At 36.4% G+C, this 13,450-nt stretch overlaps 1 long non-coding RNA gene across 1 annotated transcript in view; it reads left to right on the plus strand.

Moving 5' to 3' along the window:
• LOC128249796 (uncharacterized) overlaps window positions 1-13,450 on the plus strand; it is a 308,813-nt gene that overhangs the window by 273,743 nt on the left and 21,620 nt on the right. The window contains exon 4 of the long non-coding RNA XR_008265899.1: window positions 3,413-3,533. This is a non-coding gene — a long non-coding RNA (uncharacterized LOC128249796). The remainder of the gene's footprint in view (window positions 1-3,412; window positions 3,534-13,450) is intronic.

Below are 13,450 nucleotides of genomic sequence, written 5' to 3' on the forward strand. Positions count from 1 at the left end.
CATCATCATCATCGTTTAATGCCCACTTTCCATGCTAGCATGGGTTGGACGATTTGACTGAAGACTGGCAAGCCAGAAGGCTGCACCAGGCTCCAATCTGATCTGGCAGAGTTTCTACAGCTGGATGCCCTTCCTAACGCCAACCACTCCGAGAGTGTAGTGGGTGCTTTTACGTGCCACCGGCACGAGGGCGTGTGTGTGTATGTATATCGTTTATCCTTTTATTTGAATCAGTGGATTCCATTTACTGTCTTTATTCAGAATTGTGAAGCTAAGAATAGGAATGAAGTGGAACCTCAGCCTTCAGTAACTAGTGTGTGCATGCATGTGCGCGCTCGTGTGTGTGTGTGTGTGCGTGCGTGTCTGTGTGTGTGTGTGTGTGTGTGATATGTGTATACACTATCATCATCATTATCATCATTTTAACTTCCACTTTTCTGTACTTGCATGAGTTAGACAATTTGTTGACGCAGATTTTCTACATTCAGATAGCCTCTTTGTTACCAACCTCCACCTGTTTTCCATGTAAAGTTAATATTTCTTCATGAGCAAACATGTTTTCTCAGGTGTGTTTTCTGTTCATTCAAAATGAATGACATTGCTTGTATGACAGTGACACTTATTTACAGCTAGCATGTGATATCAAGACAAGTACACACAAGCATACACACACTTACACTCACTCTCTCACACATACATATATACACACACATGCTAGTACATATATACAATGGGTTCTTTCAGTTTCCATTTATCAAATTTACTCAAAAGGTTTTCATTACCCTCTACCTATTGTAGAAGACACTTGCCCTATATATATATACACATACATACATACATACATACATACATACATACATACATACATACACACACACATATATGTGTCCTGGTTTTCAAAAAGAATTAACCATGTTCCCTGAGCCCGATGATTGCCTGGAGGCACAATGTACATTATGTAAATCTGCTCAATTACAGTGTTTCCATGACAAGAAACTATTAGTAGCTCTTATTTTAATATTAATATTGTGTACGTTAAATATTACATGTGTGTATGTGTATAAATATACCAAATACACTCACAAGGATTGAGTCATTTTGGGGCAATAATAGAAGACACTTCCTTAAATAGTCATGCAGTGAGATTGAACCTAAATCCATGTGGTTGTAAAGCAAACTTGTTAGTGACACAGCAATGCCTGCGCTTATATGGGTTCATATTGTTGAGGAGTGAACAAGCCCTACCTTCCCAAATACAGAAAAAGGCACAAGCAGTATTTCGTCTGCCGTTACATTCTGAGTTCAAATTCCTTCGAGTCAACTTTCCCTTTCATCCTTTCAGGGTCGATTAAATAAGAACCAGTTTTGCACTGGGGTCGATGTAATAAACTTAATCCCTTTGTCTGTCCTTGTTTGTTCCCTATATGTTTATCCTCCCTCCCCCCCCCCCGCCCCCGTGGGCAATAAAAAAATAATTCCCTGCTAACTCGTCCTTCTGTCATCAGCACTGATTAAGTAAGCCTAGAAATTACTTTTGTTGGGGTTACTGTATCTTTAACTATATTTACCAATGTGTCCTTTTCTGTTTTTAAAATAGTAAAGTCTATTTTTTTAAAGATATTGCTGCTATTTCTAATAGGTTGAGAGATGACATGGAGGTTCCCTGACCTAAAAATATTGGTAGCGATAAGTTTGTAAACTGGGCAAACAGGTATAAGTATCTGATATAATCATATCATGGTTTCTAATTTAGCACAAAGCCAGCAATTTTGAGAGGATTACTTGATTACATCAACTTACTATTTGACTTGTACTTCATTTTATCAACTCAAAAAGGATGAAAGGCAAAGTTAACCTCAGTGGGATTTGAACTCAGGACATAAAGAACCAAAAGAAATACTGCAAGGCATTTTTTTCTGAACTTCTAATAATCATACCAATCCACCGCCCTGATTTGAATAGATAATAATAGTTGTAAGAGAAAGTGGCAATAAATGATTTTAATGACTGTGTGTTGGTAGGGTCTTGAAAATTCACATAAATACTTGTAGCTATACATAGTTGAGGTGTTTTATAGTAAGATGTCTGATGTTATATCCCTTGAGTAGGTGTTTTATGACAAGACATCTGATGTTATATCCTTAGGTAAAATTCTTAATTCATCTCAGATTTTCTTGTCTATCTATCTATCTATCTATCTATCTATCTAATATATATATCATCAGTGTGTGTGTGTGTGTTTGTGTGTGTGTGTGTTCAGAAACTTAGAGACTCGCACACATACACACACAGTATATTAGATATTTTCTATTGTGACAACCATGTGTGTGAAATCTTTATAGTTTTATTGCCATCTATGTGATATACCAAATTTTAAAATTTGGACAGTGTTATAATAGATTATGTGATATACACAACTATATGATATTACTATAATTTCATTGACAGCTGTGTAATATATTTCATAGCACAAATATCTGTACAATGTAGTTTATGGCATTCATAAGTATGTGATCTCTCTATATTTTTGTTTGGGGACTAGATTGATTATAAATCTTGCTTCATATCTTACCATTCAGTATGATGCAAGGCATTTTGCTTGCTATCTATTATACACTAGTCAGTGGTATTCAGTTTCCAATATCAAACATACCATTCAGTATTGTATTAAAACTGCACTTTTCATTATAGTATACCATCAGTGGTATCCTGTTTATTTTTATATCATACCATTCACTGGTAATCTTTTCTTATCTATATCATACTTTCGAGCGAGATCGTTGCCAGTGCCCCTGGACTGGCTCTTGTGCGGGTGGCACATAAAATACACCAATCTGAGTGTGGCCATTGCCAGTACCGCCTGACTGGCCTTCGTGCGGGTGGCACGTAAAAGCACCCACTACACTCTCAGAGTGGTTGGCGTTAGGAAGGGCATCCAGCTGTAGAAACTCTGCCAAATCAGATTGGAGCCTGGTGTAGCCATCTGGTTTCACCAGTCCTCAGTCAAATCGTCCAACCCATGCTAGCATGGAAAGCGGACGTTAAACGACGATGATGATCATCATCATACCTTATCATTCAGTGGTGTTCTGTGTTTTCTATATCATACCATACCATTCAGTGATTTTTTTTTTCTTTTCTGTATCATGCAATGCCACTTAATGGTATTCTGTTGTTTTCTATATCATGCAATACCACTCAGTGGTATTTTGTTCTTTCTGTATCATACCATACCAGTCAGTGGTATTCTGTTTTTCCTATATCATAGGCTATACCATGTCATCCAGTGGTATCCTGATTCCTGTCTATACCATACCATTCAGTTTAATTATCTTTATCTACCATACCATGACATGCATTACTATTTGATTTACACTTATTTTCCTCCTTCTTTTCTGTTTGTTTTGGACAGGTCTTGGACCCTTTACAACACATCTGACCAACGGTCAAATAGCTGACCCACTGAGCCATTCCAAACAATCCGTCACAATCACTGAAATGATGTCCACTGTGGAAATTACCAGTAACGAATGGTAAGCAGGCTATTTTGATGGTAAACACTCTGCAACTCACAACGTAGCTATAGCTAGGGCTCTAATCTTGAAGCTTTTGAACTGACATTGCATTCACTGAACTATACATGCCTTAACCCTTTCGATACCAACCCACCTGAGATGGACCCTGGTTCTGTGGTACAAAATCCCTGTTTTAAAATGATCTAAATTAAAAACCTCAATCAGAATTTCTTGTTAATTTCTGTTCCTAATACCAGCTTAAAAATGACTAAGCTTTTTTACTAAATTCTTCATTATTTTCAAAATTAATTGAAATAAAGACAGTACGTTTCAATAGAAATATGGTAATGAAAGGGTTAAGTCTCATGCCTAATTACATAACTGGTATTTTAACTTAATAGCAGTGGAAGAGTAGAAACAGTTGCTCATTCTCTGACTCAATATCTTTAAATATTTAGCTTGATCCTTTTATGTTCTGTGTTCAGTGTTCAATGTTCTTGTGTTCAGATTTTACCTGATCTGTGATTTCTTTTGTTTCTCTAATGTTGGATAAACTAAACACCAAGCATGTATTGAGGGTGTTTTAGTTCGACTAGTCCCCTCTCCCACCACAACCCCACCTCAACTAACCCCACTTAAATAGGGCAAAGGAACATTTCTAGCTTTGTATTTATGTAGGAAATCATTATGTTTAACCTATTTTTGCAGTGGGTATTGCCATGGTACATTTGTAATTTGATAAAAATAAAAAAAGAAATAATTAAATAAATGCTGCCCGTGTCATAAAAATTGAGAAACTTGGAGAGACATGAAATAAATCATTTTTAACAGTGGAACACAAAGCAGATAAAGCTATTTCTCATGCCATTAAGCTTTTAAAGATGCAAAATGAGAAGATAATTTGCTGAGAAGAGTACTGGCTACAACCATGTCACCTGTACATTGCAACTTAACTTTCATAAAAGTAAGCAAGATGTAAACAGACTCACAGACCCACCCACACACATGTGCATGCACACACGCACACAGTGTATGCATACATACACTCACATATGTTTGTGTGTATTTTATATATCTATGTTTATATATATATGTGACTCTACTCTGTACTGTTTTCTCCCCACCTCCTTCTCTAATTTCCTTATTCTCTCCTTCACCGTTTTCTCTCTGTCTCTCTCTCTCTTTTTCTCTCTCTCGTTTACATGTGACTATTGTCCATCATTCTTTTCCTCATGTGACCATTTTTCTTTTTCTCCAGGACGTCCAAAAGACTGGATGTCTTCTATCGCTCTCTTCTATCTTTTCTCTTTTCAAAGAAAATACTTCTCCAGTGTTCACTATTTTACCCTTGTTCTGGTCTAACGACCCTCCATGTTTGTTTACATTCAGTTTCCTTGTATGTTTTCACTGTCCTATTTTTGTTCCCAACTTTGACCCTCCATAAATCCCAAAATTTTATTTTGGTATTTATGGGAGCAACTATCTTCGAAGACTCATACTGTTGTTGAATGCTCGAAATGAAGAGTAGATAGACGGCCGACAACTGATGAAGGGTCGTTCTTTGAGTAATAAAAAAAAAATTACATCAGGTGTACTGTTGGCGAATTTTAGAAAGCATGGAAGTCCTGTAGGATGTAGTGTCCTGGCAGTTAACAACTGATGCAGGTAGTTTATTCGACGCTTCAGTAATTCTGAGCATGAAAAAATGTTTCCAAAAGTCATGAATGCTATACAGTTTTCTGATTTTGTAAGTATGTCCATGAGCGTTAGACTTAGGGAATTTAAAAAGGTACTCAAAGTTGTTGTTGAAAAGATGGTTGATAATTTTGTGGGTATCTACCAAAGCAGATGCCAGACCTTAATGCTATAATGTGTCCATGCCCAGTGATGCAAGACATTCAGAGTATGGTAGATGCCTGATGCCATATATATATATATATATATATATATATATATATATATATATATATATATCAATCTCCTGGAAACTGTTTAGAATCATGCAACCAGACAAATACCCACCATCAGCAGAGATAATATCAGTGTGTTCACACAACGTACTTCGTGAGATACAAACATCCTCTCAATGACACCTTTCAACCTCTCGTCTCAACCTATACGCTACTTTCTCTCAACAACATCCATATATTTAGTGCATTATGGTATTTGTTCCAACTCTTTGTGCTCTGAATTCCAACCCTACTGGGGTCAACTTTACCTTTCATCATTTCAGGGTCGAATGGTGAAATAGCAGTGCTATGAAAACATCATTCCAGATACCTCTGTGCAAGTAAATATCAATGTTACATTGAGTTTGAACAGCAGAATAAATTATGTGGCTGTGAAAAAGAGAACTTTAGCGTTTTAGACAGAGCTTTCTATTAGAGACAAGTGGATTGTTTACGTAAAAACGTTTAATTTCTCTCCAAAGAATCCTGCCCTAAACATTCATTGTCTCCTACTCATGACAAAATAATTTATTCCACTTTACACACCTTTTGGATTCACTGTTTACCAAGGCAGACCGCCACTAGTTTCCTTTGATCCTGTTGTTTAACCTCAGTGTTACACTGAGTTGATGTTTCTTTTGATGATACATAATGTCTAGAGGGAGACTCCACATGGTTGCTTGACTTATTAGAAATAGTATCTAAATCTTTTTCAAGTCAACAAACACATCTTTAAAAAATGGAAGAGACACATTAAACAATGTAATCTTAGATATGCTTAAAAAGACAGGGTGATTGGTCAAGGCTGGAATGTCTTTGATCATAGTTCTGCTTGATTAGGTTTGATGTAGGCTAAACAACAACAACAACACCAACAACAATAACACCACCACCAACAACAACAACAACAGCAACGCTGTACAACTATTGTAGAGATGATAATAGCCTGCAATTTAAGTCTGAAAGCAGGGTTTGATTCTTGTTTATAGCTGTTTCACTTTGTTCAGGGTGTTAATGCCATTGAAAAAGACTTGATCTTCTCGTAATCTCATTTCTCTTTCTGTATAACTTTATTGCCTTTAGCCTGCCAAAGAAATCAATATGAATTAGGGCATATTCAGTACTTATTCAAGTGTTATAATGGGGTCGTGGAAACAAGCAAATTAAATAAATTAATGTAACCTCACCTGTAAATTATTGCTAAGAATTGTTCATGGCTAAGGATGGGTGTTGGGATGAGTGTATGGGTGTGAAATTGATGGGGCCAGCGTAGAAAGACAGTTGTGAGTAACAAGAAAAGGACAGAATAAAAGTATAGAAGAGAAAGTGAGAAAAGATAGAGAAAAACAGAGAGAGAGGAAAGAATGAAAGGGCTAGAAAGAGATGAGCTAAATATAGATATATTCTTTTCTACTGTAGGCACAAGGCCCGAAATTTTGGGGGAGGAGGCCAGTCGATTGGATCAACCCCAGTATGCACCTGGTACTTGATTTATTGACCCCTAAGGGGTGAAAGGCAAAGTCAACCTTGGCGGAATTTGAACTCAGAACATAAAGACATAAATATAGATATATTCTTTCCTACTCTAGGCACAAGGCCTGAAACTTTGGGAGAAGGGGCCAGTCGATTAGATTGACCCCAGTATGCAACTGGTACTTAATTTATCAACCCCTAAGGGATGAAAGGCAAAGTCGACCTTGGCGAAATTTGAACTCAGAATGTAAAGACATAAATATAGACATATTCATAGACAAATAGATAGATGTATAAATCAATAAAAAGACTGGCAGATACATTGCTGTTGTTGTTATTGTTCAGTCCAAAACCATGTCTATCCCGTCTTTTTTCAGTAATGGTGTACCCTTGGAGTATTCCATTATGTAATTTGTCCTATTCTTTAGCATTCTGTTTCAGGAGATTTGGCTGCTGTTTCTAACAGGTCAGATGAACATGTAAAGGTTCCATCATTGGCTCATAGTAGATACGTTACCATGCTAGCATATAGATAGACATAGACATAGAATACAGACATTCAGATTGATAAAAGAATGTGTGTGTGTGTGTGTGTAAGAGAGAGAGAGAGAGAGAGAGAGAGAAATACATTAAAAAGTGTAGACTGTCAGACAGACAGATGCACGCAGAAACAGAGAAAAAGATTGTGTGTGTGTGTGTGTGTGTATTAGACAGGAATAGAAGAAGAGACATTGGTAACACATAAATAGACTGATAGGCAGAGTGTTTGTGCAGTACTTGATATCATGTGTGTATATGTGTCTATATACAAGTGTGAGTGCTTGCCAATGTTATGTGTCATTGCTCAATTCATATGACTAACATTGTGCAGCCAAAAGCAAAGTGCAGATGTAAATGCTGGTCATGGCTGCAGCAGATAATCTGTGTACACTGCACACATCACTACTGCTGTCCTGCCTCCTAGCATCATTTGAATGCCGATGTGTTTCAGTGTATGTGAACACACACACACACACACACACACACACGTATATTTACATGCAGACATGTATTCACACACATACATGCACGTGTGTGTGTGTTTATCTTTTATTTGTTACATTCATTAGACTGTAGCCATGCTGGGGCACTGCTTTGAAGAATTTTATTTTAATGAACTTCAGTACTTTTTTCACACACACACACACACACACACACACACATACAAAAGGCTCAGTGGTATTTCATCCGTCTTCATGTTCTGTGTTCAAATTCCGTTAAAATCAACTTTGCCTTTCATTTTTTTGGTGTCAATAAAATAAGTATCAGTTGGACTCTTGGGTTGATGTAATCGACTTACACCCACCTCCGAAATTGTTGGCCTTGTGCCAAAATTTCAAACCATTATTACCTCCGCCTTAGCAAAGGCAGAGGTATTGTTTTCAGTCGTGTTTGTTTGTTTGTTTGTCTGGGGACAAGATATTTCAAGAACCGCTGGATGGATTCGGATGAAACTTTCAGGGATGTTGTTTGACCTCGTGACTGGCACAAACTGATTAGACTTTGGGATTGATCTGGTACTGGATAAGGATTCTGGATTATTTTTCCAATTTTTTTTACTTAATTTTTGAAAGCGGTCAGGTTCATTTTTAGTATCCTCGTTTGTGAGAGCAGTCGAGTTTATTTCAGATATTCTCATTTTAAAAATTCTCTCCAGCTAATCATTGAGAGGATGTTGGTGTTGCCTTGGCAGAGGTTTGCGCCCTCTGAGTGCTCTTGTTATTATCATTGTTATTATTATTGGTGAAGATTTGACTCAGGTTCGTTCTTATTCTTGGTAAAATTTATGCAGGTAGTGGGTTACTACCTAAGACCCTCTTGATAATCTTTCATATCCATAAGAGGTAAGCTTTCTGTAGAAGATCTATAGGACATTCTATTCTAATTTCCTTCAACCATTTGTGTACATCTTTACTTACAGTTCCCAATGCACCAATTATTACAGGCACAACCTTTATGGTTTTCATACTCCAAATTCTTGTACTTTTAAATTTTAAGAGATTGTATTTTTTTTATTCAACCCCTTTCTTTACGCTCCTGGAACCAAACAGACATGATGGATCAATTAGTAAGCAACTTCGCTTTTCCTTGTCTATTATGGTTACACCTGGTCCATTATTTTCTAGCATCTTTTCTGTTTAAATAGGAAAATCCCATAAAACTTTGCATTTCTCTAGCTCCAACACTCTTTCAGCCCAATCATACCATGTACCTCCAGCTTCAAATCTCCATTTCTAACAAAGCTTCCAGCATAAAACTTTCACAACTTAGTCATGCCTCCATTTCTTATAGTCGCCCTTTGCCAACTTGGGATATTCTGCAACAACGTGTGCCACTGTTTCATTCCAAATTCCACAAACTACATTTTTCTGATATCTTTTCCCTATGCACATATTTTCTCAAGTTTGATCTTGATCTGCTATAATTTAAAACAATTTGATTCAGCCCCATGCAACTATTATTATTATTAAGTTTTGTTGATTCCTAACAGAAATCTTGCTCATCAGGCTCAAGTGGCCAACTTGAGCCTGACAAGCTAGGTTTCTATAAGGAGCCTATGAAACTTTAAGGTGCATAGGGCTGAATTGAACTGTTTCAAATATAATGTATGCAACTCTTACTAAACCACTCCAATGGTTTATAGCATGGTTTAGGGTAACTACATGGTGCATACTATAGTTAGGTTAACTACACGGTATATAGTGTGCTTAGGTTATCAACATAGTGGTTAGGTTAGCTAAATGGCCTACAGTGTAGATAGGTTAACCACAGGATGTGTAGTGTAGTTACATTAGCTACTTGATCTATAATGTAATCCCAGAACACCAATGCCTCGTGTGTAAATTTGCAAGATGGAAACTGTGGAAGCTTGTTGCTTGGGTGTGTGTCTCCATGCCTTTGTATTTGTCTCTAGCCACTTGACAACCAGTGTTGGTATGTTTATGTACCTTAGCTGTTCAACAAATAGAAACTGATAAATTTAGTATTGGAATTGATTTGATTGGTAAAATCTTTCTAGATAGTGTCCCAGCATTGTTGCAGTTCAGTGAAACAAACCAACCAATAAAAGAGTAAAACATGACCCCCCCACACACACACACACACATTTAAGCGTATATATATATATATATATACATTTCTATATAGATATATTGTTTGTATATGTATTATATATATTTATAGATTGATACATGAATGCACGAGTATGTATGTATGTATGTATGTATGTATGCAGATACATGTGCAACTACGACAGCCATGCTCCAGTCTCTCCATTATTTTTCTTCATCTAACTGTTAAACATTTTCATTAATTCACTTTGCTTCATTTGCTCTATATTAATTACTATCCATTTATCAGAGGCACTGGGTGTATATAGAGAGAAGCATAGGGTTGATAGTGCATTGATTATTGGGTGTCAAGAAGGAGATGGGGAATATATATATAAAGGAAAGTAAGTGGACTTTATTTAAGCTGCATTTAGATCTTTGTTTTAGCTTCTAGTTTTACAGCTGCATTTCCTTTATTCTCTCTGTCTCTGCATCGCTCTCTCTATTTCTCTGTCTATCTGTCTGTCTATCTATTTATTTGTCTATCTTTCTATCTATCTGTCTGTCTGTCTATCTATCTATCTATCTATCTTTCCCCCTCCCAAAAAGAAAAGCTCTACATTGTATTTGTCCCATCTTTGTTGAGCCCTGTGTGGCTAATAAAAGAAATGTATCTATCTATCTATCTATCTATCTATCTGTCTGTCTGTCTGTCTGTCTGTCTATCTGTCTGTCTATCTATCTATCTATCTATCTATTTATCTATCTATCTATTTATCTAGCTGTCTGTCTGTCTCTCTGTCTAGCTAGTTAGCTAGCTATTTATTTGTGTTTCTCTCTATCGGTCTTTTTTTTTCTTTTTTTTTATATATACTTCTCTGTATCAATACAGTTGGGTCTTACATATAGAGCTTCTTGAAAACTTCAATGAACTCAGACTATACACTTTCCCTAGCAGGAAAATCTAAAAACAACAAACTCCAATATGATCAATTGTTCAGAAGAGATTGGAATGGTTCAGGTCTTATTAAATATGATAATATAAATTACCTTTGCATGATTTAAGATACGAAACATTTTGTTGTGATATATATACATACACACACACATATATATATATATATATATATGTTTCTCATTTGTTTCAGTCATTAGATTGTGACTATGCTGGGACACTGCTTTGAAAAATTTTTAGTCAATAAGCCTGATACTTATTGTATGGGTCACTTCTGCCAATCTACTAAGGTACAGGGACATAAACAAACTAACACTGGTAGTCAAGTAGTGGTTGGGGACAAATAAATACCATAACACACACACACACACACACATACACACACATACATATATATATATGAAGTTTATTTGCCAATGTAATGTGGCAGTCCTATGCAGGACGATGTCACTGTTTTTTAGCCCTAGGAAAACATCTTTTCCAGCTGGCTACCAACACATGATCTATGTTTGTGCAAAAGTAGTAACATTGTCCTGTGTAGGACTGCCACATTATGTTGGCAAATAGACTTTACTGTTCGGTACTGTTACTATACATTTCTTGCTCAGAGATTTAAAACTATATATATATGTGTGTATATTTATATATATACATATGTGTGTGTGTGTGTGTGTGTGTGTACATATATATATGTTGGGCTTCTTTCAGTTTCTTTCTACCAAATCCACTCACAAAGCTTTGGATGGCCTGAGGCTATAGTAGAAGACACTTTCCATATGTACCATGCAGTGCAACTGAACCTGCAACCATATGGTTGGGAAGCTAACTTCTTAGCACACAGCCATGCCTGCACCTATAAAAGATAATGTATGCCTGTAGAGGAACTTGAACCCTCAACCCCCAGATTATTCTTAGAATTAGTAGCATGTAATACTGGGTTAAAAAAATCCTGTGAGTAAAAAACGTTTACAGCCACGTATGTAACATCAACAGTATATATATATGTATATATATGCATGCAGATACATGCAAATTCATAATCTACTTAAATAGGCACACATGCAGCCATATGCATTTATGTGCATGTATGCAAAGCAACCTGTATGGACAAACTTTCATACATACATGCATGCTTACATGCACACATTCATATACAAATACATGCCTACATATGCACACACACATTTAGAAATGCATGCCTATATGCACATGCATTTCTCCACTCTCTTTCATTTTCCATTATCTTCAAAGCCCCTTAACTAAGTTAATGTAGAGTCAAATATCTTCTGCTCAATATTATTAGAAATGTATCTCTGCCCTCATTTTAATTATGTTGTTAAGGCAACATCACTGCATGTTTCCAGGACAGCTACATGAATAGATATTGTAATTGAATTAGCTACATGGTATAAAGTGTGGTTAGGTTAGCCACATGATATTTATTGTAATTAGGTTTAGCTACATGGTATATAATGTTGTTAGGTTATGTACATTGTGCATACTGTAGTTAGGTTAGCTACATGGTATATTTTGTAATTGGGGTTAGCTACATGATGTATAGCATAATGTGGTTAGGTTAGCTACTTGCTCTAATGGTTTGTAGCATGGTTCAGAGTAGCTACATGGTGTATATTGTAGCTAAGTTAACTACATGGTATATAATGTAGTTAAGTTAGCAACATGGTATATATTGTGGTTAGGGTAGCTACAGAGCATATAGTGTGGCTAAGTTAGCTACATGGTCTAAAGTGTTGATATGTTAGCCACATGATACATGGTGTGGTTAGGTTAGCTACATGGTCTATAATGTAGATAGGTTAGCTACATGGTGTATAGCAGTGGTTCTCAACCTTTTCACTATCAAGGACCCCTTTTATTTAAATGAGTTTTCGCACAGACCCCAGAATATTGAAAGGTCTGTCAGCTTAACATGTTCATGAACTCCTAGTATTACCTTTGCAGACCACCAGGGGTCTGCAGTCCACAGGTTGGGAGCCACTGGTGCATAGGATGGTTTTGCTAGTTATATGGTGTATAGTGTGGTTAGATTAGCTGGTGCTCAGAGCAGCTACATGATATGTAGTGTAGTTTGAATAGCTTCATGGTATTCAGTATAGTTAGGTTAGTTACATGTTATAAGTTCAGGTTTGGGAATGGTTTAATGTGTGTGTGTGTGTGTGTGTACATATGAATTTGTGTATGCATGTCAACATATGTATGTAGTCTAGCATTATAAATTTGTACTTAACAGTAAACTGTGTGTAATATATCTCTCACATGTGTTAGTTTGTCTGCCTCTCTCTCTCTTTCTCTCTCTCTCTCTCTCTCTCTCTCTCTCTCTCTTCTTTCTCTGCATATAGATAGATAGATATTACTAAACATCAATTTGAAGTCATATGAAAAGAATAAACCCACAGACATCAATCATATTTGGTATAGCACTGGAATAGTGGTAGTAGGAGCAGCAGC

The sequence above is a fragment of the Octopus bimaculoides genome, chromosome 18, assembly GCF_001194135.2.
Source record: "Octopus bimaculoides isolate UCB-OBI-ISO-001 chromosome 18, ASM119413v2, whole genome shotgun sequence".
Taxonomy (NCBI): domain Eukaryota; kingdom Metazoa; phylum Mollusca; class Cephalopoda; order Octopoda; family Octopodidae; genus Octopus; species Octopus bimaculoides.